Raw genomic sequence first — 22,127 nt, 5'->3', positions numbered from 1 at the left:
GAGGAAACTGGAGACTGAATAGGGATCTGAGGAGTGTAGCTGAGCAAAACGCCCATCCCACCTCCTTCCAGCTGGCAGAAACAAGCCCTCTGGGCCCTGGGGACACAAAGGTAGGAAGGGCGTATACAAGCTGGCTCTCCGCAACTTATCTCCTAGGCCGTATGCAAATGAAGCGACTTCTAGGTCTCGTCTGATTGGACAAGCCATAGGGCTTGTAGTGGAGGAGCCAATGGGGCTACGAGGTTGCAGAATGCTTTTATCCTATTGGCGGTTGCAGCATGCAGTGGCGTACTCCTAGTATGAAACCTATTGGCCAGCGGCACTCCTAGAGACGTCTGGTTGTCCAAGTAGGGAGGGGTGGCACGCGCTGCCTGCTGTTGTCCTTCCGCAGAGGCGAGGAGCTGAACAAGTTCCTAAAGCTACATGGTCATCGGTCAGCATAGTATCCCTTCCAGTATCCAGGCGGTGCTGCTGCAACACCAAAGGGCCCAGTGACACCAGTCTCTTCTCAAAGCCACTCACATGGCCAGAAGAAGAGCTGTGATATATCACTTCCTCTTTCCTCTATCCTTATCTCTCCTAGCCTCTGTGCAGCTGAAAGATTGGTGCACCAGCTGGCAATGCCCCTGGCCCTTAAGTAGGAAAAGTGTGTATCACCGTTGGCCACAGCAAGCACTTTGGGCCTTGGCCATTGGAGCTCATTTTGTGCCTTAGTCCTAGACAAGAATGCTGCAGGGAATTGGAGGCACATATGGACACGGGATATAGAACAGGTTTCCCTGGGGACACAGCCCAAGGTGGCTTAGGGCCCTCTGGTTTGCAGCAGGCCTGGTATACCTGGGCAGAAGTCATCCCTGGGGAAGAAATTGGCTCAGTGCCAGACTGTCTGGGCTCTACCCTCCTACTGCTTCACATAGACCTTTACTGCAGAAGTTTTTTTTTCAATGATTCCATGTAGAACATAAAACTTTTTGTTAGCTTGTGATGGGGTTCAGGGTATGCTACAGCTGATCATAGCACCTTGACATATTGAATATTTTAAGCTGAAGGGGTTTGAGAAAATGGCAGAAACAGGAAGGTTACTCTGATCTCCCCCTACCTCCCCCTTCTCCCATAGGCCCTACTTGAAACATATCCTCCCAATACCCAGAAGAAAGGAGAATCCTTATCTCTGAGAACAAAGGGACTCTGACAAGAACTTGAACACACAGGCTTGGCTAAGTTTCCTGCTGTTCACCACACTTACCTCACCCTCCTTACCTGTCATATTTATTCACAGCTCATCATCAAACAGCATAAAATATTCAAATCTAAGGAAAACCTTTCCATCCCCTTTCACTCACTTGCCTTCTTTTCTCCATTGCCATCTAAATTATACAACTAAGAACCCTAAGTAGGCAAAGCTACTGGTCCTTCAAAGTGACTGTGGCCTGAAGGAAGACTGAGACAAATGACCTAAGAGGTGAGACCAATCCAGTCTCCTGGAGTTCTGGCCTAGAACTGCCTGTGGAGTCCGTGTGCCCTGTTGGGATATGGGAGGCAAAGCAAGGGGAGAGAAAAGTAAAGACAGAAAATGTATAAACTAACAGGATGATCTTTTGTGCAGAAGGACCGTTTCTACTAGAATGCAGATACAGGTAACCTTCCTCTGTACAGCTGATTTCCAGTCCCTGGTTACACAAGTGTCTGAGCTCTTCCCAAATCTTCTCCTCACTTGGGATAAGTGTTGGCTGATTCTGAATTTGGACAGCCTGAGAAGTTTGTAGGTGCTTGCTTGCCAGTGCTGGGAATTAGCTAAGAAATCTAGGAACACAGGTGAACTCACCAGCCCATGGAAAATAAGTCTTTTACAAAAAACCAAGGGACATGAAGATTCATGATCAATTGGCTATCCTGTATTGTCTGCAAGCTGAGCTCTGGAACACGGAATTGCTGTACCGTTTGTATGTGTATATTAGGTCTAATTCACATAACATAAAGTTAGCCATTTAAAAGGGAACAATTCGGTGGCATTTAGCACATTCACAATGTTGTGCAACCACCACCTCTAATTCCAAAACATTTTCATCACCCCAGACGGAGCTGTCACACTCCACTCCCTTCTCAAGACCAAGATACATGGGAAGGTTGGAACTCAATAACCCTTTCTTTCCTGGAGATGTTCCGAGAAGCTCAAATCGCTCAAAAGGGAGAGCACTGGACAGAAAACCCAGAGCTTCACAGCATGACCCTGAGGGTCTCAGACAATGATTATCGTTCTGTTCATTTGTGTTCTCATTAACAGGGAGGGTTGCTTTCAGGCCTCAGCTTTCTGCCTGCTTCAACCAGAGCTGTCTGCACTTTGTCGACTTTGCATGCCTGTCCAAACACCAGTCATATCCCGGGGAATCCCTTAGGTCTGCGAATAAGCCTGGCTCTAGGAAACACTCGGCTGTTCTGAACTTTGAAAGTGTCCTGAGTGCAGGAACTTCTGTCCCCGTAGAATTTGCAGTGTACTCTCCTCTGGCATGGCATGTGGATGTGTGTTCACTGATGAAATAAAGTGCATATTTTATGAAAGACAAGAAAAATTTAGATGTAAAATTTGTTTCCTGCCCCTTTGGGCCTCCTCCTTCTCATTCAGTGTGTATATGCAAATGCATTAACTCTACCTTTTTAGGAGATAACATTCCTTCTTAACCTCATAAGGGATCATGATGACCCACTTCTTGCTTTGTATCTGCACATCTGGATTGTGTAAACTGTCTTTATATCATTTAACATATAAACTTTTATCTCAAAAACTGTGCTTTGACGGACTTTCTGAGAGACTGGCTCCCAGGTTATAATCCTTAGATTGGCTTGAATAAAGTTGATTATTTTTTCATTGACATCACTAACCTAGAAACTCTCTGAACCCTGTCTTTTGGGTTTTTATGAAGGCTTCATTACACAGGCATGATTGATTAAATCATTGACCATTGGTGATTGATTCTATCTAGCCCCTCTCCCCTGACTGAAAATCAAGTGAGGTGAAAGTCCCTCAGTTGTGTCCAGCACTTTGTGACCCCATGAACTATACAGTCCATGGAATTCTCCAGGCCAGAATACTGGAGTGGGTAGCCTTTCCCTTCTCCAGGGGATCTTCCCAACCCAGGGATCGAACCCAGGTCTCCTGCATTGCAGGCAGATTCTTTATCAGCTGAGCCACCAGGGGAGCCCCTGAAAGTCAAGGGGTGCAGCTAAAAGTTCCAACCCTCTAATAAGCATGGTTGCCATTGAGTCTGACAGCCAGACTCAATCCTTTGGTGCTTTCCAAAAGTCACCTCATTAACACCTTTAGCCTTTTCATCACAGGAACGTCTCAGGGTTTTAGGAGCTCTATGTTAAAAATGGAGGGTCAGAGACCAATATATAGTTCTTATAATGTTAGACTCCTCTTTGCAAATTTTGTGGGCTCTTTTAGGAAAAACACTTTAAACTAACAGTAAAGTTCTACTACATGAATTATATCATGATTCTGCCCTCTTGTAGACACAATTGGGGCCTGCATCCCTTCTCCCTGGACCCCTAGAATAGTCACTTGCCCCTCTCTCCTGATCCTTTCTCCATAGGGCCGCTCCCCACTAGGCCTTCCACAGTGTCTTGCTGCTTCAACAGAACCTTCATAGGCCTTTCTGGGCACTCTTCCCAGCACTTTCTCCACCACAGCACACCACAAACTCCTCCCCATAGTTGCCCAGGTTCTTGTGGTCCCCTCTGTTGCGGGAGTGTCCACTGCACACACCCTTCTCCTGTCGGTCTCCCTCCCTAATGACCTATAGGCTGGTAGGCACTGAGAGGCCCATGTCATTCCCTGCTTGGCACTTGGTTTGTCCTTCTCATGTGCTTGGACCTTGGAGACGCCTGAACCTTGCATCCACTGAAATTCATTCCTGGATGTGCCTGTTCCCTTACTGACCTGGGCAGTGGTCTCCCACAGCACCTGGCCGTTACTTAGTAGACTTGATTTGAATAAGGAGGGGGCCCAGGGTTTTTTCACAAGTGGAATGTTATTCATGCTTGAAAAGGAAGGAAATTTTGATACATTCTACAAACCAGGTGAACCTGGAGAACAATATATTGAGTCAAATAAGCCAATCACAAAAGGACAAATACTGTATGATTCCACATGTATGAATAAGGCCCCTAAGGTAGTCAAAGCCGTAAACAGAGAGAGATCCCAGGGGCTCAGGGAGGGAGGAGTCATTTTTAAATGGGTGTAGAGTTTCAGCTTGAGAAGATAAAAAACATTCTGGGGATAGATGGAGTGAGAGTTGTACAACAATGTGAATGTACTTAATGCTGCAGAATTGTATACTTAGAAATGGTTAAAATAGTAAATGTTATGTATATTTTACTTCAATAAAATAAAGGTGGCACAATGTATTTTGCCACAAGACGCATTTCTTGTGGAGGTCTTCTCCAAGACGCATGGAGGTTCTTCTCCTTGACCCATGTTTTGAGTTCGGCTCGATGGGAAGCTGATTCTGAAGTGTATGCAGGTGGTTCCCAGGGGCATTGTGGACACAGTGTGTGGGGGATGGGGATCATGATGCAAGCATCACCACATCTTCTCTGAGCCTAGGACCAGGTAGGCCTGCAGACCTGGCCAAATGGAGAAAGCTACTGTGGCCCAGTCCATGCATGAAAAGTTCATCTCGTTCTGTGTTTGAAACATCTTGTTTTCTATTCCATTTAGAAAAATGTTGATCATTACCCACTATATGGATTTGAGAAGCCACTAATAAGCTGCCATCTCTGTCTGAGAAATTCTGCTTATGGGAAGTGTGCAAGGAGAGACCCTTCAGGAGGTCCAGAACACTCAGTCTCAACTCGTTCTGCAATTGGTTTTACTGGCCTATGTTCCGGAAGCAACAGGACACGAAGGAGATTGGGAGAGAGCATGTCAGGGAGAAAGAGAGTGCTCCCTCAAAGTTGCAGGGGAGGATTCTTCCTGGCTCTTGATCCTTCCTGACTCTATGATAGCCCTGGTATTCTCAGGCTTGTGGCCAAGTCACCTGTAACTCTGCTTCTGTCATCACATGACTGTCTCCATGTGTCTCCTCTTTTTTCTTATAAGGACATTTGTCATTGGATTCAGGGCCCACCCTCAATCCAAGGCTATGTCATTTCAAGATCCTCATCTAATCATATTTGCAAAGATTTTTCTTCCAAATAAAGTCATCTTCCCAGACTCATGGATGTCACTTTGGGGAGTCACCATTCAACCCACAAAATGGGGGTGTTGATACCAATCCCCTTGGTTTTCTTTTGATGAGGGTATATGTACCTAACACCCCCATTTTACAGATTAGGAGGCCAAGGCAATGCTGATGCATATAGCTGCTATGGCCCTGTGTACCTGTTTCCCCTATTCCTTCCATCTGAAATGCTTTCCCCTGGCTTTGACTGTGTATACACAGTGCCCCCAAGTCAAACCTTAGGAGCCCTGTGTGCTGTGCTGTGCTTAGTCACTCAGTCGTGTCTGATTCTTTGTGACCCCATGGACTGGAGCCCGCCATGCTCTTCTGTCCAGGGGGATTCTCCAAGCAAGAATACTGGAGTGGGTTGTCATGCCCTGCTCCAGGGGATCTTCCCAACCCAGGGATCAAACCCAGGTCTCCCACATTTCAGGTGGATTCTTTACCATCTGAACCACCAGAGAAGCCCAAGATACTGGAGTGGGTAGCCTATCCCTTCTCCAAGGGATCTTCCAGACCCAGGAATCAAACTGGAGTCTCTTGGAGTCTCCTGCATTGCAGGTGGATTCTTTACCATCTGAACCACCAGAGAAGCCCAAGATACTGGAGTGGGTAGCCTATCCCTTCTCCAAGGGATCTTCCAGACCCAGGAATCAAACTGGAGTCTCTTGGAGTCTCCTGCATTGCAGGTGGATTCTTTACCAGCTGAGCTACCAGGGGAACCCTAGGAACCCTATACCCTTAGTAAATACCATGGGGGCCATGCTTGGATAGAGAAAACTGATTAATGATGAGTAGCAGTCCCCACCATAAATATGGCAGCCATCAGGTCTACCAGGGTGTGCCCTCCCTGATGGAGTATTCTGGACAAAGGGACCTCTAGCCCTGGCTCTGAGACACACCTCATGTTACTGGGATTGCCCTCACTCTCTGATATCAAAGGCTTATTGAGGGTGTTCCAAGTCCAGCTTTCATTTATATAATTCATTCATTCCTCTGTATTCTACATTTGGGAGGGGTTATCAATAAACCTTGATGAGTGAACAAGTGACCCCGTATGCTCATCCTGGTGGGTGACGGCAGTATCTTTCTCCTCACCCCTCAGAGCAGGTTTTAAACTTTCAGTGCTTGAGAAACATCCTGAGAATCGTTACTGGTTGATTGTGTTCCCCCCAGTCCATATGTTGAAGCCCCAATCCCTAGGAACTCAGAATATGACTGTGTTTCAATATGGAGACTTAAAGAGGTGACGAAGGTGAAATGAGCCCTAATCCAGTATGACTCCCATTCGGATAGTAAGAGGAGATTCGGACACGGATGCTAGCAGAGGGACACGTGTCTGAGGACACAAGGAGAAGATGGCCATCAATAAGCCAAGGAAAGAGGCCTTAGGAGGAACCTGCCTTCCCACACCTGGATGTCAACTTCTAGCCTCCAGGACTGTGAGAGAATAAATGCATTGTTTAAGCCACTCAGTCTTTGCTTTTGTTTTGCAGCCCAAGCTGACTGATATAAGAACTTATTAAAAATGAAAGTTCCTGCTCCTTCCCATGGAACTGATCTTGCAGGTCTGTGGTGGGACCCAGGTTCTAAATTGCCTTACACATGCTCCTTGGACCCCGCAATCCACTCAGAAACACTGCATTCCAGCTTAGGCTCACAGGGGAAAAGAAGTAATAGTATAAAGTGGTGCTTCTCAGCCTTTCGGCTTCCCCTATGGCTCAGCTGGTAAAGAATCTATCCCAATGTGCGAGACCTGGGTTTGATCCCTGGGTTGGGAAAATCCCCTGGAGAAGGGAAAGGGAAACCCACTCCAGTATTCTGGCCTGGAGAATTTCATGAACTGTATAGTCCATGGGGTCACAAAGAGTCAGACACGACTGAGAAACTTTCACTTCACTTCTTCTCAGCCTTTATATTATTTTGTCCCTCTAAGACTTTTTAGGCATTATGTTTTTTAACTGCTCCCATCGCTGTGAAATACACCATATCACACCACAGATACACTGGGTATCTGTTTATGTGCTGGGCCTTTGGAGGGCCACAAACCACTGTGTATCTGATTTCAGCCCCAAGGATCAATTTTTGCCCCCATGAGAAGGATATATTGCTCTCACTGAGAATGCATGGGACAGAAAAAGAATTGCTATATATATTTGTATGAGGAAAGTGCTGCCTGAAAACATCTCACTTATGGGATTGGGAGCTTCATCTCATACTACCTACGTATTTGCATAAGTTCCAGGACCCATTTTGAGATTACGTGGAGTGGCATGACCAGTGGTGGGTGGATGCTCAGGGTCGAAGTAGGTAGATATGAGGTCAGTTGTTTTGTCTCTGAACTAGACTGTCATGGGAGAAGGCAATGGCAACCCACTCCAGTACTATTGCCTGGAAAATCCCATGGATGGAGGAGCCTGGTAGGCTGCAGTCCATGGGGTCGCTAAGAGTCGGACACGTCTGAGCGACTTCACTTTCATGCATTGGAGAAGGAAATGGCAACCCACTCCAGTGTTCTTGCCTGGAGAACCCCAGGGATGGGGGAGCCTGGTGGGCTGCCGTCTATGGGTCGCACAGAGTCGAACACGACTGGAGCGACTTAGCAGCAGCAGCAGCAGACTGTCATGAAGCCTGGCTTTCTTGGGTTCTTTATCTGTACAAGTGTGACCCTGATGGTTACATGCAAGGCTGTTAAGCAGTTAGAATGAGCGCTGCTAACGGCTCAATGTTCCACTTGCATTCTCCAGGTGGTGGCACTTCCCCCGTTCTGGTTTCATCCTAATCAGGAGAGATTCAGGTTTGATTTGGTCTCAGACACTGAGTGTCCTCAGGTGGTGTTTTCATTAAATCTGAGATAAAACAATTAAACTTACTTGCTAGGTCATTTGGGGAGCCCTAGATTCCTTCCGCCCATACAGTAATGGAAATGTACTGTGGATTTGTATGAAAAGAAATTTGCTTCCTTCTGGCTCACGAAGAAGCCAGTGTCTGCTTGGGAAGGAGATCCCCGTGTCTGCTTGGGAAACAGTCCCTCCCATCTGATGCCCATGGGGACAGAAATCCCTTAGGCGGCTGCTCACTCAGGCCCTCACCATCTTTAAGGATTTGTAGGCAACTGGCCTTAAGTATCCTGCCTTCTAGGGAGTAAGCTACCCTGATCTGCCTGCAAAAGAGAGGGCAGATGCAGCTCAGGACATCAGCAGAAAGCCCCTTGTATGTCTGGATGAACGAGCATCAGCCCGTTCAGCTTAATCATGAACAAGGCAGGTTTCTCTTGAAATTCCCACTAGATTTTAAATATATATATATATATATATTTATTTATTTATATACACACACACGTATATATATAATACATACAAACACATAAGTAGGTATATGGACAGAGAAAGAATTTATACATATATAATTTATATATGTATATATAGAGATAATTTATATATAGAATATATAAAGAATTTGTATATATAGATAGAATTTTTATATAGAGAGAAATTATATATATATAATTTATATAGAGAGGGAATTTTTAAATATATATACAGGGAATTTATATTTAGACGTATACATAGAGAGAATAAAGAAAGCTGAGTGCCGAAGAATTGATGCTTTTGAACTGTGGTGTTGGAGAAGACTCTTGAGAGTCTCTTGGCTTGCAAGAAGATCAAACCAGTCAATCCTAAAGGAAATCAGTCCTGAATATCCATTGGAAAGACTGATGCTGAAGCTGAAGCTCTAATATTTTGGCCACCTGATGTGAAGAACTGACTCATTGGAAAACCCCTTGATGCTGGGAAAGAGTGAAGGCAGGAGGAGAAGGGGATGACAGTTGGATGGCATCACTGACTCAATGGACATGAGTTTGAGCAAGCAAGGTCCGGGAGTTGGTGATGGACAGGGAAGCCTGGGGTGCTGCAGTCCATGGGGTCGCAAAAAGTTGGACACAACGGAGCGACTGAACTGAATTGATAGAGAGAATCTATACATATATATATAGAGAGAGGTAAAATCTATATATAAAAAAGTTATATATATATATATACACATGAATTTATATGTCTATATGTAGAGATTATATATATGTAGATAATTTATAGAGATAACTTACACATTATATATATGTAAAATTTATAAAGAGATAACTTACATATAAAATACATGTTGAGAATACTATAAAATATTCATATATGTAAATAGAGATACAATCTACATATACAGAAAATGAGAAATACATATATATGTATTGTTGTAGTCCACCTGGGCTGCTATAACAAAAATGCCACAAACTGCAGCTTATAAATAATAGATACTTACTTCTCACAGTTATGGAGTTCAGTGTCAACATGCTGGCAGATTAGGTTCTAGAGAGAGGCCAGTTCCCTTCATGGCCATCTATTGGCTGTGTTCTCCTGAAAGGGTTAGAAAGCTTGGTGATGTGCTCTTTAATAAGGGTACTAATCCTACTCATGAGGGTTCCACCCCATTACATAATCACTTCTCAAAAAACACCATCACACCGAGGATTAGGATTTCAACATACGATTTTTGGGGACATACATTTAGTCTACAATATTGCAGACTGAATGTTTGTATGTCCCCAGTCAGAGAGGGTTTCACTAACTTCTACTCATCAAGCCTACCAGGTAGCCATGAGGATGAAATGAGAGGAAAAGTGCACATTGACACAGCAAATCATCTAAACACAGTGCTTACGAAATGGTGAGCCATTCCCTAAGTACCCTTATACACAGGACAATTCAGAGCTCCAGAAAATGAGCATAAAAGAATGGCTGGTGAGTGGGGCAAAGCACTCCCTGTGTGTTTCTCTTTATTCTCCACGAATACCACACTCAACATTTCCGACACCAGATATGTGAGGGTTTTCCCCACATGGGGTGATTGTCTGTGACGCCAGAGGGGTGTCCTAAAATCCAATTCTGACACTAACTGGAGTTGATGCAGACAACACAGCGAGGGGTACAGTCTCACAAGACTGTTACTCTAGATGCCATCACAATTAGCAAGGCCCCATGTTACCCACAGCTTCTGTCTGACTTGCTTGCAAATCAGAGGTTCCCACTCAAACATTTGCTAGAACAGCTTACACAGCTCAGGAAACACTTATATTTACCTTTTTATTGTATAATAAAGGATGTGATAGGGGACACTGGTGAAGAGGTACATGAGGCAATGTCCAAAGGATCCTAAGCCCGGAAGCTTCTGTCCCCATAGAGTTGTGGTGCACCACCCTCTGGGCAAGTGGATGTGTTCACCAAGCCAGAAGCTCCCCAACTTTAATGGAGGCTTTGTCATGTAAGCATGATGGATCATTAACTCCATTTTCAACTCCTCTCCCCTCTCTGGAGAAGGAAGGTGGGACTGAAAATTCCAAGCTTCTAATGATTTTGTCTTTCTGGTAACCAGCCCTAATTGAGGAATTCACCCAGAGTCACCTCATTAGAACAAAAGATACTCTTATCACCCAGGAAATGCCAAGGAATTTAGGAGTGCTGGGTCAGGAACTGGGGTCAAAGACTAAATGTTAGAGTAAAAAATTCTCCCAGCACCTATATTCACAGGGGTCAGGAATGTGGAGTCAAAACCAATATGTGTATTTTCTTATTATTTCACAGTTGGGAAGAAAGGAAGAAGGTCCGAAAGAATGCCATTGAAGGAAAGTCTAGTCTGCTTGTGGATCTCTAGGACAAGCCCCTGAACTTGGCATAAAAATCTTGGAGCTTTGTACCAGGCTGAAAGTTAGTGGCTGTAGGGAAGGATGCACAGGCTGTCAATACAAGTCAGGGATGGAGAAATGTTTTAATTTTATTTGTGTGACTATTGCATGCTACTGTGTCAAGGGTTCTCCAGGTTCCGTGGAGCTTAGAATTAGATCAAAGGGTACACACAGAAGCGAGTGCCCCAGGGATGAATCTTAACCCAGCTATCACAGGTCATATGAGACCTGTGGAGTGGAAGGGGAATGTAGCCTAGGGATCATAGAGAAAGCAGCAGTAACACTTTGATTATACATTTCTTAATCAAGCATTTCTGGTGGTTCAGAGGTAAAGAATCTGCCTGCAATGCAGGAGACACAGGTTCAATACCTGTGTTGGGAAGATCACATGGAAAAGTAAATGGCAACCCACTCCAGTATTCTTGCCTGGAGAATTTCACGGACGGAGGAACTATAGTTTGGGCTATAGTTTATGGGATCACAAAAGAGTTGGATATGACTGAGAAACTATACAACAACAATAATCAAGCATTTGGACACATATGTTAGCTATAAAGTGGTTTAAAACCCAGATGGACTTAAAACCCTGCTCTGATGGCTGAATGATGTGGACCTGGCTGGAAAACAAAAGAATGATCAAGTGTGTGTGTGTGTGTGTCTGTGTGTGTGTAGAGAGAGAGAGACAAAGTTATTTTAAGAAAATGATTCACTTGATTGTGGGGCTGTTAAGTCTGAAACCTACAGAGCAGATCAGTAGGCTGCAAACTCAGGGAAGAGTCTAAGTTGAAACTGAAGTCCACAGGCCTTCTGGAGGCAGAATTCCCTTTTCCTCAGGGAACCTTAGTCTTTGATCTTAAGGACTTCAACTGATTGGATGTGGCCCACCCACATTATGGAGGGTCATCTGCTTTACCCAAAGTCCACTGATTTAAATGTTAATCATTTCTTTAAAAAAATACCTTCATAGCAAATCTAGACTGATGGTTGACCAAATATGTGGGCACCATGGCCTGACCAAATTGACACATAAAGTTAACCATCACAGGGAATGAAGGTCAGCAGGTCTAAGGGCCTTGGTATTCAGAAAGCTGGGAAAAGGAGAAGAAAGAAGTCTCTTTGTCAAAGCTTCTATTGTTGCCGTGTTTCATTGTTTCCTCATTAAAATGAAACAAAAAGTTTCTTTTAATAAAAAATTAATTAATGAAAAAAGAAAGAACACACCATGACTCAGAATCTGAGAGATTACACATGACAGACTCATTCTGGAACAGGAACCCAGACCCCAGACTGAATGCGTGCTCTACCATTTAAGCATTCCTGGAGGGGGCTGACCCAAGGAAAGAGGTGTGGGAGCCTCTTACAGGCTCCCATCTCATACACCCAGGTCTACCAGACCCTGCCATGACCAACCAGGCAGGGAGGGCCAGATCCTGAGCTGGAATTGCAGTAGTGATTGGTCAGTCTTCTATAGAGGAGCCCAGAGGCCCACAATAAGTTTGAAATAGCTTTAGCCTAGATGTGGCTCTCTGCTTCCCCTACTTTACAAGAGCCTGACAGGATCATTCTTGGCTGTAGACTCATGTGGATGTGCACTGTGAGATGCAAAACCTACCTAGTCTTCATGACAGTCCAGACCCCTTCCATCCCAGCCTCTGACCCCATCTCTCCATCTCAAGTCTCCACCTTACCCTAATGATCTCAACAGAAACCCAGCTGCACCCAGACCCTGCCACGCAGGACACCACCCTTGGACCCTCTACCCACTGGCCACCGTGGGCCTGATCCCCAGAGAGCGATCAGCCCCCTCCCATGTTCTGACCTCTGAGACCCAGAGCCCACCACCCACTGTGCTCACCTTGCCATCATCCTGGACATGGGCTTCCAAGCAGAGCTTAGGACTACTACTGTCCTGGCATGGCTGGCCCTGTCTGCCCCTCAGACCTCCCATTCTCTGGGCCAGTGGGGCCAGGGAGGCTAGGAAGCGGGGAGGTGGGTGCTGCACATCTACAAAGAAGTACAAGAAAGACTAAGGGTTTGGGGCGGGGGCAGGTGGGGAGACGACTGTGCAGTCCTCTTGAAGATCTGGCTTCACTGCAGGTCCCTGCCAGGGTGGAGGGGACAGCTCTGCTGAGGGGACCTCCCAGTCTGAGACTTAGGTTTATACTGAGGTATTTGGTTCCCTCATCCACAAAGTCTGCCCGATTTGCCAGGGACAGCAGGAAGGTCAGGCAAGGCTGCAAGATTCCACAAGGATTAATTAAGGCTGGTTAGGGCTTCCCAGGTGGTGCAGTGGTGAAGAATCTGCCTACCAATGCAGGAGATGCAGGAGACATGGGTTCAATCCCTGGGTCAGGAAGATCCCCTGGAGGAGGAAATGGAAACCCACAGCAGCTTTCTTGCCTGAAGAATCCTATGGACAGAGGAGCTTGGCTGACTACAACCCAGAGGGTCAGAAATAGTCAGACATGACTGAGCATGCACACACGCATACAAAGCTGATTAGCTGCCAAGGTGGTGAAGACAAGTGGGGCTTTATCATAGCCTTGGGAACCTCGCATAGCTCCTACTGACTCAGTCTTAGATCCTTTGGAATCCCAAATCCTCTGAGGTTCTCTTCTGTTCTAGCTTCCTTCTGGCAGATTTCAGGTTCACTTCCTTGAGACATCTGCCCGGATGCCATCAATAAGGCCTTCTGTGACCTTCCCACTGAAATTCCTACCTTCCATGTTCTCCACCTCCTTCCATTCTATGCATTTTTATAGCACTTAACACCACTTGATGTTTTACTTACAAAGAAACTTAATTCAATTATTAAAGCTCCTATCTACAGGATAAGAGCAAAGCTTTTTAAAAATTATTTTTTGGCATGTTTTGTTTGTTGCTCTGTCCCTCATGCCTGCCTCATCAAAAAGGCTTAGTGACTAAATGAAATGTCAAAGCCTAAGATGGTATTTGCACAATCCACTTAGTTTACAGATGTGGAAGCAAAGGCCCAGAAAGATGGAGGGCCTTGAAGTCACATACTCAAGGTCAGCTTGGAATTCACATTTGAGGAACTCTTAGCTGCCATGATAAAATAGGGAGCTACTGTGTATGTGAGTGGAGAGCCCATCTCAGTAGGACACTTAGGCTTCATTTCTTTGTCCACATACAGGGCCTGGAACACAAGCTTTCAAGATTGGGTTCTCTGTTCCCGTGGCCTACCTGTTTCCTTCCCCTCTCCTCCAAACTTCTAGGTCTTGATAAAAGTGAGGACAATATTACCAACTTTACTGAGTTATTGTTTGTGAAGCTGCTTTGTAATGATCTGAATATGATCTTGCAGGATGAGTTTTTAAACCAGGCTCCCCTGGGGCATCTAAACATCAAAGGGCTAGAACACTAGAGGTTGGAAGCTCCACCTCTTCTGTTTATAGGAAGGACTGGAGATTGAATGAAAGGCTAAAATATTTCAAGGGAAAACCATGAAATTGGTTTATTTCCTGGCTGAGAATGACAGGCTGCCCCACATATATGGGATTCATACCAAGTATGAGCAAATTTTATGGCCCCCCTGTCAAGAAGTTCATGGATAATACTTAGTGTCAAAGAAAACAAAATTGTTCCATTACTAGGAAATAAGCAAACTGTCTTTTGTGACTTGGTCTGAAGCCTGAGAAGAATCAGAGGCAGCAGCTTGGAGGCCAAATTTGCACCCGTTGTCTTACTACTCCTGGGTGTCAGGGCTCCTGTCTGGTCAGCTGCTCGTGCCTGTAGACAGCCTGCATTCTCTCAAGGCTTACTGAGCTGAAAATCATTAGAGGGTGGACTGACAGCCCCAGAGGCAACCGAGCTATTTTTATCTCGCTTTAGACAACAAGCCTGCCATCTTGGTTTGATTCACTGCTTCCTCAGCCTTTCTTCAGTGGGCCACTTTTGTGAACATTCTGTTTGCCTCTCTGTAACCCCCCCATTTCACATACACATTGCAACATCTCTTTTTGCCTTGTTTGCACAAGTCACTTTTCCACAGACTAAAGTTCGATTTTGCTAATTTAATATTAGCAAATTAACAGTGCCACACATTCATGGGAAATTCAGTATTATTTAATGTTACAACTCTTGTCCTGTGTCTATAAAATTTGCCAAAAACAAATGATTATGCCAAAAACAATAATAGAAAAACAGGTGCATATTTTACTATGTGTTTGAGAGATTGAGAAATGGTATGAAGCTAGAAACATTATCAATGAAGATATATGTTCCAGAGCTCTGCTCTAAATTACTGGAAAAGTTTTTCATTTCCTTCCTAGAATAACAAATAACCATGCAAACTAGCACTCCAACTAACTACAGGGCCAGGAATATCCTGCATTGCTCAAAGAAGAATTGACTTGTTAGTTTTTAAAAGCAGAGAAGTGCTGGTGTGACCGTTGGATGCTTGTTGGATTCCTATGAGGGCATCAAGTGAGACAACCAGGAAAGGTCCAAGTGCCCAGCTTCCCTCCTAACAGCTGCAGGGGGTCCTTGTTCTGTGCCTATCAGAGTGTTCAGCATAGTGAGTGAGAAACACAGAAGCAAAAATGATAATCTGACTAATCTCACAGTCAAATGGGAGGGTGGAGTGTGAATGGTCACTCAGCAGAAGGAAGAGCAATTACCCCTCCACTGCATGATCCCCAGTGGAGCATGGAACTTCCAGTGTTCAGAAGAGGCTACTGCCTCATGTCTAGAAAAGTCGGGAAAATTTTCAGTAAGGAATAAAAAGAGCTGTATGTTGATAAAAGGGAAGGAAAAGGAAGGATGTCCTAGTAGTAATGAACAGTATGGGCACATTTCCTAGTATTTGCTTCATAAAAAATATTCACACACTTGAATCCACCCTCCAGGCTCCAGGGGAATGCTGCTTCAGCTGTGAATCTCTTGCTAGTAACACAAGCCCTCTAATCACCCTCATTGCTGGTGGCCAAGATATGTCTGCACAACTCACTTGCAAAGTGTCATCAAGATTATGCATTACTGTTTTCCCTATGATTTCTTCCTGGTCTTTAATTGGAGCATGGTGGTATGCTCAAGTATGTTAGAACTATCACAGTCTCCTAGACTTTCTAGGAAGGAGTCTTTGTAACCAGGGAAATGACCACATTCTCAGGCCAGAGAGATGATAAAGATGTACAGCAGAGGGAAATGTCATAGTAACTCCCTTTTCTTTCCCATGTCTGGTTAAGGTTGGATACAGCTGGATCTGGGCTTCCCGGGTGGCTCAGCAGTAAAGAATCCGCCTGCAATGCCAGAGATGTGAGTTCGATCCCTGAGTCGGGAAGATCCCCTGGAGGAGGGCGTGGCAACCCACTCCAGTAATCTTGCCTGGAGAATCCCATGGACAGAGGAGCCTGGCGGGCTACAGTCCATGGGGTGGCAAAGAGTCAGATATAACTGTGGCAACTGAGCACGTACGCACAGCTAGATCCATCCATTCTCCAGCTCACAGGTTGGGCTGCAGGTGTCTTCTCCTCCCCTTCTGCTTGCTGACAGCTGAAGGAGATAGGCCAATAAACTTTACTTTGATGGACCAATAAATCCATGCCTTGGGTTCCATATCTTCCCCTCTGCAGAACCTATGCATCTGACCTAGACAAAGACGTTTGTTTTGAATGGAATCAGGGTTAGCCCACATCTGAAGTTCTTTTAGGTCTACATTTGGGGGACAAGTTTCCCAAACTCTGCAATAATTTCCGATTATTTGTGACTTTTCTTCACTAAAACATTGATCATTTGTCAGCCCCAATGATTTGATTTCCCAGATGCAAAGCAAGACATCTAGTTATTGGAATGCAAAATGTGTCATAGTGTTGATCTGGGAGAAATTATTAATTGATTCTTTTACTATTTCCTTTCTCACAGAACATAGTTGCTGTGTGCTTGCCCAAGCATATACAGACTCTTAGTGTTGCATCTGAGAGATGCCTTCTCTCCCGTATACACTCCATATCACAGACATCGTGGCAAATTCCTCACTAGCGCCTTTCAGGAGGCTGGATTTCAACATGCCCTTTAAAAAGCCAAATTCCCCTGCTTATATATAAAACCTATTCCAGGCGACTTTTTGTGTGCAAAACTCCTAATGTGACATGTAAAACAGCTCTAAACAAAATCCTTGGGTGTGATTTCTGCTTCTGATTGTTTTGTTTTTCACTGGCTTCACCCACCCTGAGCTGCAGCTGTTCACTGACAACTCTGTTTCTGGGGAAGTTCAGTCAGCCCAACTCCAATCTAGATTTCCCTGCTTCAGGGTAGAAAGACTGAATAGGCTGCTTTTGTCTTTGGTGGGTAAACATCATTTTCAAACCCTACTTCCATTTTCACAGATTTCATTAAGATTGTAAGAATCCTAGGATTGAGCTATCCAACCACATTCTGATTTACCACTGCGACTTGCTCCCGGCCTGCGCATTCCCACTGGCAAACCAATGTCTGGTCAGAAGCACCTTTGAGGACGGGCAGAGGTCGCAGCGGGAAGTAGTCCCTAAAAGATAAACACTGGATATAGAAGTGTTCATGACTAGCCAAAAATACAAATTAAACAGCACAAACCACAGCCTAGGTTCTGTTATTTTGTATTGTGAACTGAAGGCGACTTATCCAGCTGAGAATGAATTAACTCGTAGAACATAAGCCGCTAAACAGGCATAAACTCCCAAAGCTTAAGCGCTGTCTTCAACAAAAAATGTCTTGCAGCAACTCTTCTCACCTAAAGCACATCCAGGGTGTTTCAACCAGTGGGGCTCCCCCTCTCTCCTCGGAGTCTGCCCGCTAGCCTCCCTTAATGAATAGGCCCTGAAGGGGATGTTGCAGCCTGTGCAGCCCGCCGGGCGGCTAGAAAAACATGTGCCCATTGACCAGGCATGGCCACGCGGCCGTCACAATTCTCCCTCAAGCGACGACATTCCACCAAGTTCACTGGAGAGCAGCGCCCTGGGCGACCACTTTGGAACACCCAGGTTTCCTCTGAAGGATCACCCCCACGTCCTCCACAGAAGATCAATGCTTAGAGACCGCAGTGGTGAAACACGGAAATACAGAAAGCCAGCCATTTATGGCCAATACTGTATAAGCAGACATCGGACCAGATTGAAGACTACAAACTCAAGGTCCGATTTCCTCCACAAACGCCATCCTTCAGATCTGCCACAATCTCTGGAACAAAAGGATACCATGGGATATTTTTTGCTCTCAGATTCATAATCTATATCTGGCTTTAGAAAACCAAAAGTGTGGCCCGAGTAACATTCAGTTCACTTCAGTTCAGTCACTCAGTCGTGTCCGACTCTTTGCGACCCCCTGAATTGCAGCACGCCAGGCCTCCCTGTCTATCACAAACTCCGGGAGTTCACTCAGACTCGTGCCCATCGAGTCGGTGATACCATCGAGCCATCTCTGTCGTCCGCTTCTCCTCCTGCCCCCAATCCCTCCCAGCATCAGGGTCTTTTCCAATGAGTCAGTTGTTCGCATGAGGTGGCCAAGTACTGGAGTTTCAGCTTTAGCATCAGTCCTTCCAATGAACACCCAGGAATTATCTCCTTCAGGATGGACTGGTTGGATCTCCTTGCAGTTCAAGGGACTCGCAACAGTCTTCTCCAACACCACACTTCAAAAGCATCAATTTTTCGCCGCTCAGCTTTCCTCACAGTCCAACTCTCACATCCATACATGACCACTGGAAAAACCATAGCCTTGACCAGACGGACCTTTGTTGGCAAAGTAATGTCTTTGCTTTTTAATATGCTGTCTAGGTTGGTCATAACTTTCCTTCTGAGGAGTAAGCGTCTTTTAATTTCATGGCTGCAATCACCATCTGCAGTGATTTTGGAGCCCCCAAAATTAAAGTCTGACACTATTTCCACTGTCTCCCCATCTGTTTCCCATGAGGTGATGGGACCAGATGCCATGATCTTAGTTTTCTGAATGTTGAGCTTTAAGCCAACTTTTTCACTCTCCTCTTTCACTTTCATCAAGAGGCTTTTTAGTTCCTCTTCACTTTCTGACATAAGGGTGGTGTCATCTGTGTATCTGAGGTTATTGATATTTCTCCCGGCAATTTTGGATTCCAGCTTGTGCTTCTTCCAGCCTAGTGTTTCTCATGATGTACTCTGCATATAAGTTAAATAAGCAGGGTGACAATATACAGCCTTGACATACTCCTTTTCCTATTTGGAACCAGTCTGTTGTTCCACGTCCAGTTCTAACTGTTGCTTCCTGATCTGCATACAGGTTTCTCAAGAGGCAGGTCAGGTTGTCTGGTATTCCCATCTCCTTCAGAATTTTCCACAGTTTATTGTGATCCACACAGTCAAAGGCTTTGGCATGGTCAATAAAGCAGAAATAGATGTTTTTCTGGAACTCTCTTGCTTTTTCGATGATCCAGCGGTTATTGGCAATTTGATCTCTGGTTCCTCTGCCTTTTCTAAAACCAGCTTGAACATCTGGAATTTCTCAGTTCACATATTGCTGAAGCCTGGCTTGGAGGATTTTGAGCATTACTTTACTAGCGTGTGAGATGAGTGCAATTGTGCGGTAGTTTGAGCATTCTTTGCGATTGCCTTTCTTAGGGATTGGAATGAAAACTGACCTTTTCCAGTCCTGTGGCCACTGCTGAGTTTTCTGGCAAATTTGCTGGCATATTGAGTGCAGCACTTTCACAGCATCATCTTTCAGGATTTGAAATAGCTCAACTGGAATTCCATCACATCCACTAGCTTTGTTCATAGTGATGCTTTCTAAGGCCCACTTGACTTCACATTCCAGGATGTCTGGCTCTAGGTGAGTGATCACATCATTGTGATTATCTGGGTCGTGAAGATCTTTTTTGTACAGTTCTTCTGTGTATTCTTACCACCTCTTCTTAATATCTTCTGCTTCTGTTAGGTCCATACCATTTCTGTCCTTTATTGAGCCCATATTTGCATGAAATGTTCCCTTGATATCTCTAAATTTTCTTGAAGAGATCTCTAGTCTTTCCCATTCTGTTGTTTTCCTCTATTTCTTTGCATTGATCACTGAGGAAGGCTTAGTGAGCAACATTAGACAGTTATAAATGAAAATGATGTGACTCAGCTTGTTTCATATTTTAATTTCACATTTCAGTTAAGAAAAATACTGTTTGAATCAGTTGGAAATCTTTTATTAACTAATTTCTATGGTTCAGCCAGAAGACAAATTTTATGGATAAGGTCAGCAAGTGACACATTCTGCCTTTATAGGTGCACCTGACCTGATTAGGAACAATATTTTCCCCCAGCTGTGTTCTGCTCTTCACTTCCAAGAAAGGGAGAGCCAAATGCCATTACTTAGTTATAATCTTGCCTGCAACAATTGACTCCCACAAAAGTAACTGAAACACGGAAAGACACCATTAGATACAGAGTAGAAAAAGGAGTCCAAGAAGGCAGAAATATGTGAACCACAAAAGCCTCAGAAAGGCGCTGTGGAGGACCAGAATGAGCACCTCTGGCAGGAAAACACGCCCCAAACATGCCCCTGCCCTGATTGGCCTTGAGTGTAGGCTCATTTTGGTAGCTGGTACAAGTCCTATTTTGCATAGGGCTGAACCAATCAGGTTTCAGGGGGAGGAGACAAAAAGTATAAAAAGGGAAGCCAAGTGTGTTTTGGCATATTCAAGTTACAACGACTTCTAGAGTGGTTCTGGCTGAGCAGCCTTTCAAAGTCAACTGTGATGCGTCTTTGGAAGAAGGGGTGCTGAAGATCCCTTAGTTTGGCCGCCTGCTGCAAAAAGGTCGTGCTGGGCAATGTTCATTGCAAAGAGAGAAGAAAGCAGACCGAAGAGAAGGTGGGATGCCACCACCGACTCAACGGACAGGAATTTGAGTATGCTTTGGGGATGGTGAAGGACAGTAATTAAAGTCACTGAACAATTGAGCTGGGTTTAGTACTTAGTGAACAACGGAGCTATAGCTAGCGATACTGCCTGGTGCTTGCTTACTAGAATTCTGCATATTGGAGTTATAGGTGGTACATCTTTCCAGATCTTTGCTATGATGTGTCAAGTGCAAAGAAAAATAAATCAATCTTACAACACCGTAAATTGCTTCCATCCCATATTTCGGCAGCATGCCAGGCTTTTCCTGTCTTTCGCAATCTCCCAGAGTTTGCCCAAGTGCATGACCATTGAAACATGCCATTCAACCATCTTTTCTGCCTTCAATCTTTCCCAGCATCACGGTGTTTTCCTATCAGGTGGCCAAAGTATTGGAGTCTCAGCATCAGTTCTCTCAATGAGTGGAGTTTATTTCCTTTAGATCTGATCTTGCTGTTCAAAGGACTCTCAGGAGTCTTCTCCAGAAGACCTCCCAGTTCAAAAGAATTCTTCAGAGCTCAGCGTTCTTTATGGTCCAGATCTCAGATCCGTATGTGACTACTGTCAAGACCGTAACATTGATTATATACAGTGTTAGTGTATACAATGTTAATGTGTCCAATATATACAAAGGTATCTATATATATAATATACCTTTGTTGGTGGAGTGATGTCTCTGTTTTTAACGCAGTGTCTAGGTTTGTCATATAACTTCCATGCCAAGGAGCAATCGTCGTCTAATTTCATGACTACAGTCACCATTCACAGTGATTGTAGAACCGAAAAAGAGAAAAATCTGTCAGTTTCCACCTTTCCCCGTTCTATTTGCCATGAAGTGCTGGGACCAGATGCTGTGATCTTAGGTGTTATTTTTTTAAATGTGTTTTAAGCTGGCTTTTTCACTTTCCTCCACCCTCAAGAGGTTCTTTAGTTCTCTTCGCTTTCTGCCATTAAATGGTATCCGTATATCTGAGGTTGTCGGTATTTTTCCCAGCAAAATTTCAGCTTATAACTCAGCTAGTCTGGCATTTCGTATGATGTGCTCTGCATATAAGTTAAAGAAGGTGAACATAAACAGCCTTGTACTCCTCTCTCAGTCGTGAAACAGCTGTTCTATACAAGGTTCTAACTGTTGCTGCTTGACCCGCATACAGGTTTCTCAGGAGACAGGTGAGATGGTCTGGTATTCCCATCTTTTTAAGGGTTTTCCACAGTTTATGATCCACACAAAGGCTTTAGCATAGTGAATGAAACAGGTATGTGTTTTTCTGGAATTCCCTTGCTTTCTGTATAATCCAGCGAATGTTGGCAATTTGAT

General features: G+C 44.6%; 1 protein-coding gene across 1 annotated transcript in view; it reads right to left on the bottom strand.

Moving 5' to 3' along the window:
* Nucleotides 1–9,536: 9,536 nt before the first annotated feature.
* Nucleotides 9,537–22,127, bottom strand: part of LOC122440963 — a 64,354-nt gene continuing 51,763 nt past the window's right edge. The window contains exon 3 of the mRNA XM_043467610.1: nucleotides 9,537–9,631. The gene's annotated coding sequence lies outside the window, so the exon portion shown is untranslated. The remainder of the gene's footprint in view (nucleotides 9,632–22,127) is intronic.

Source organism: Cervus canadensis, chromosome 4 (assembly GCF_019320065.1).
Source record: "Cervus canadensis isolate Bull #8, Minnesota chromosome 4, ASM1932006v1, whole genome shotgun sequence".
NCBI lineage: Eukaryota > Metazoa > Chordata > Mammalia > Artiodactyla > Cervidae > Cervus > Cervus canadensis.
Note: the sequence above shows the minus strand (reverse complement) of the source record. Positions and strands in the feature narration are given on the sequence as shown.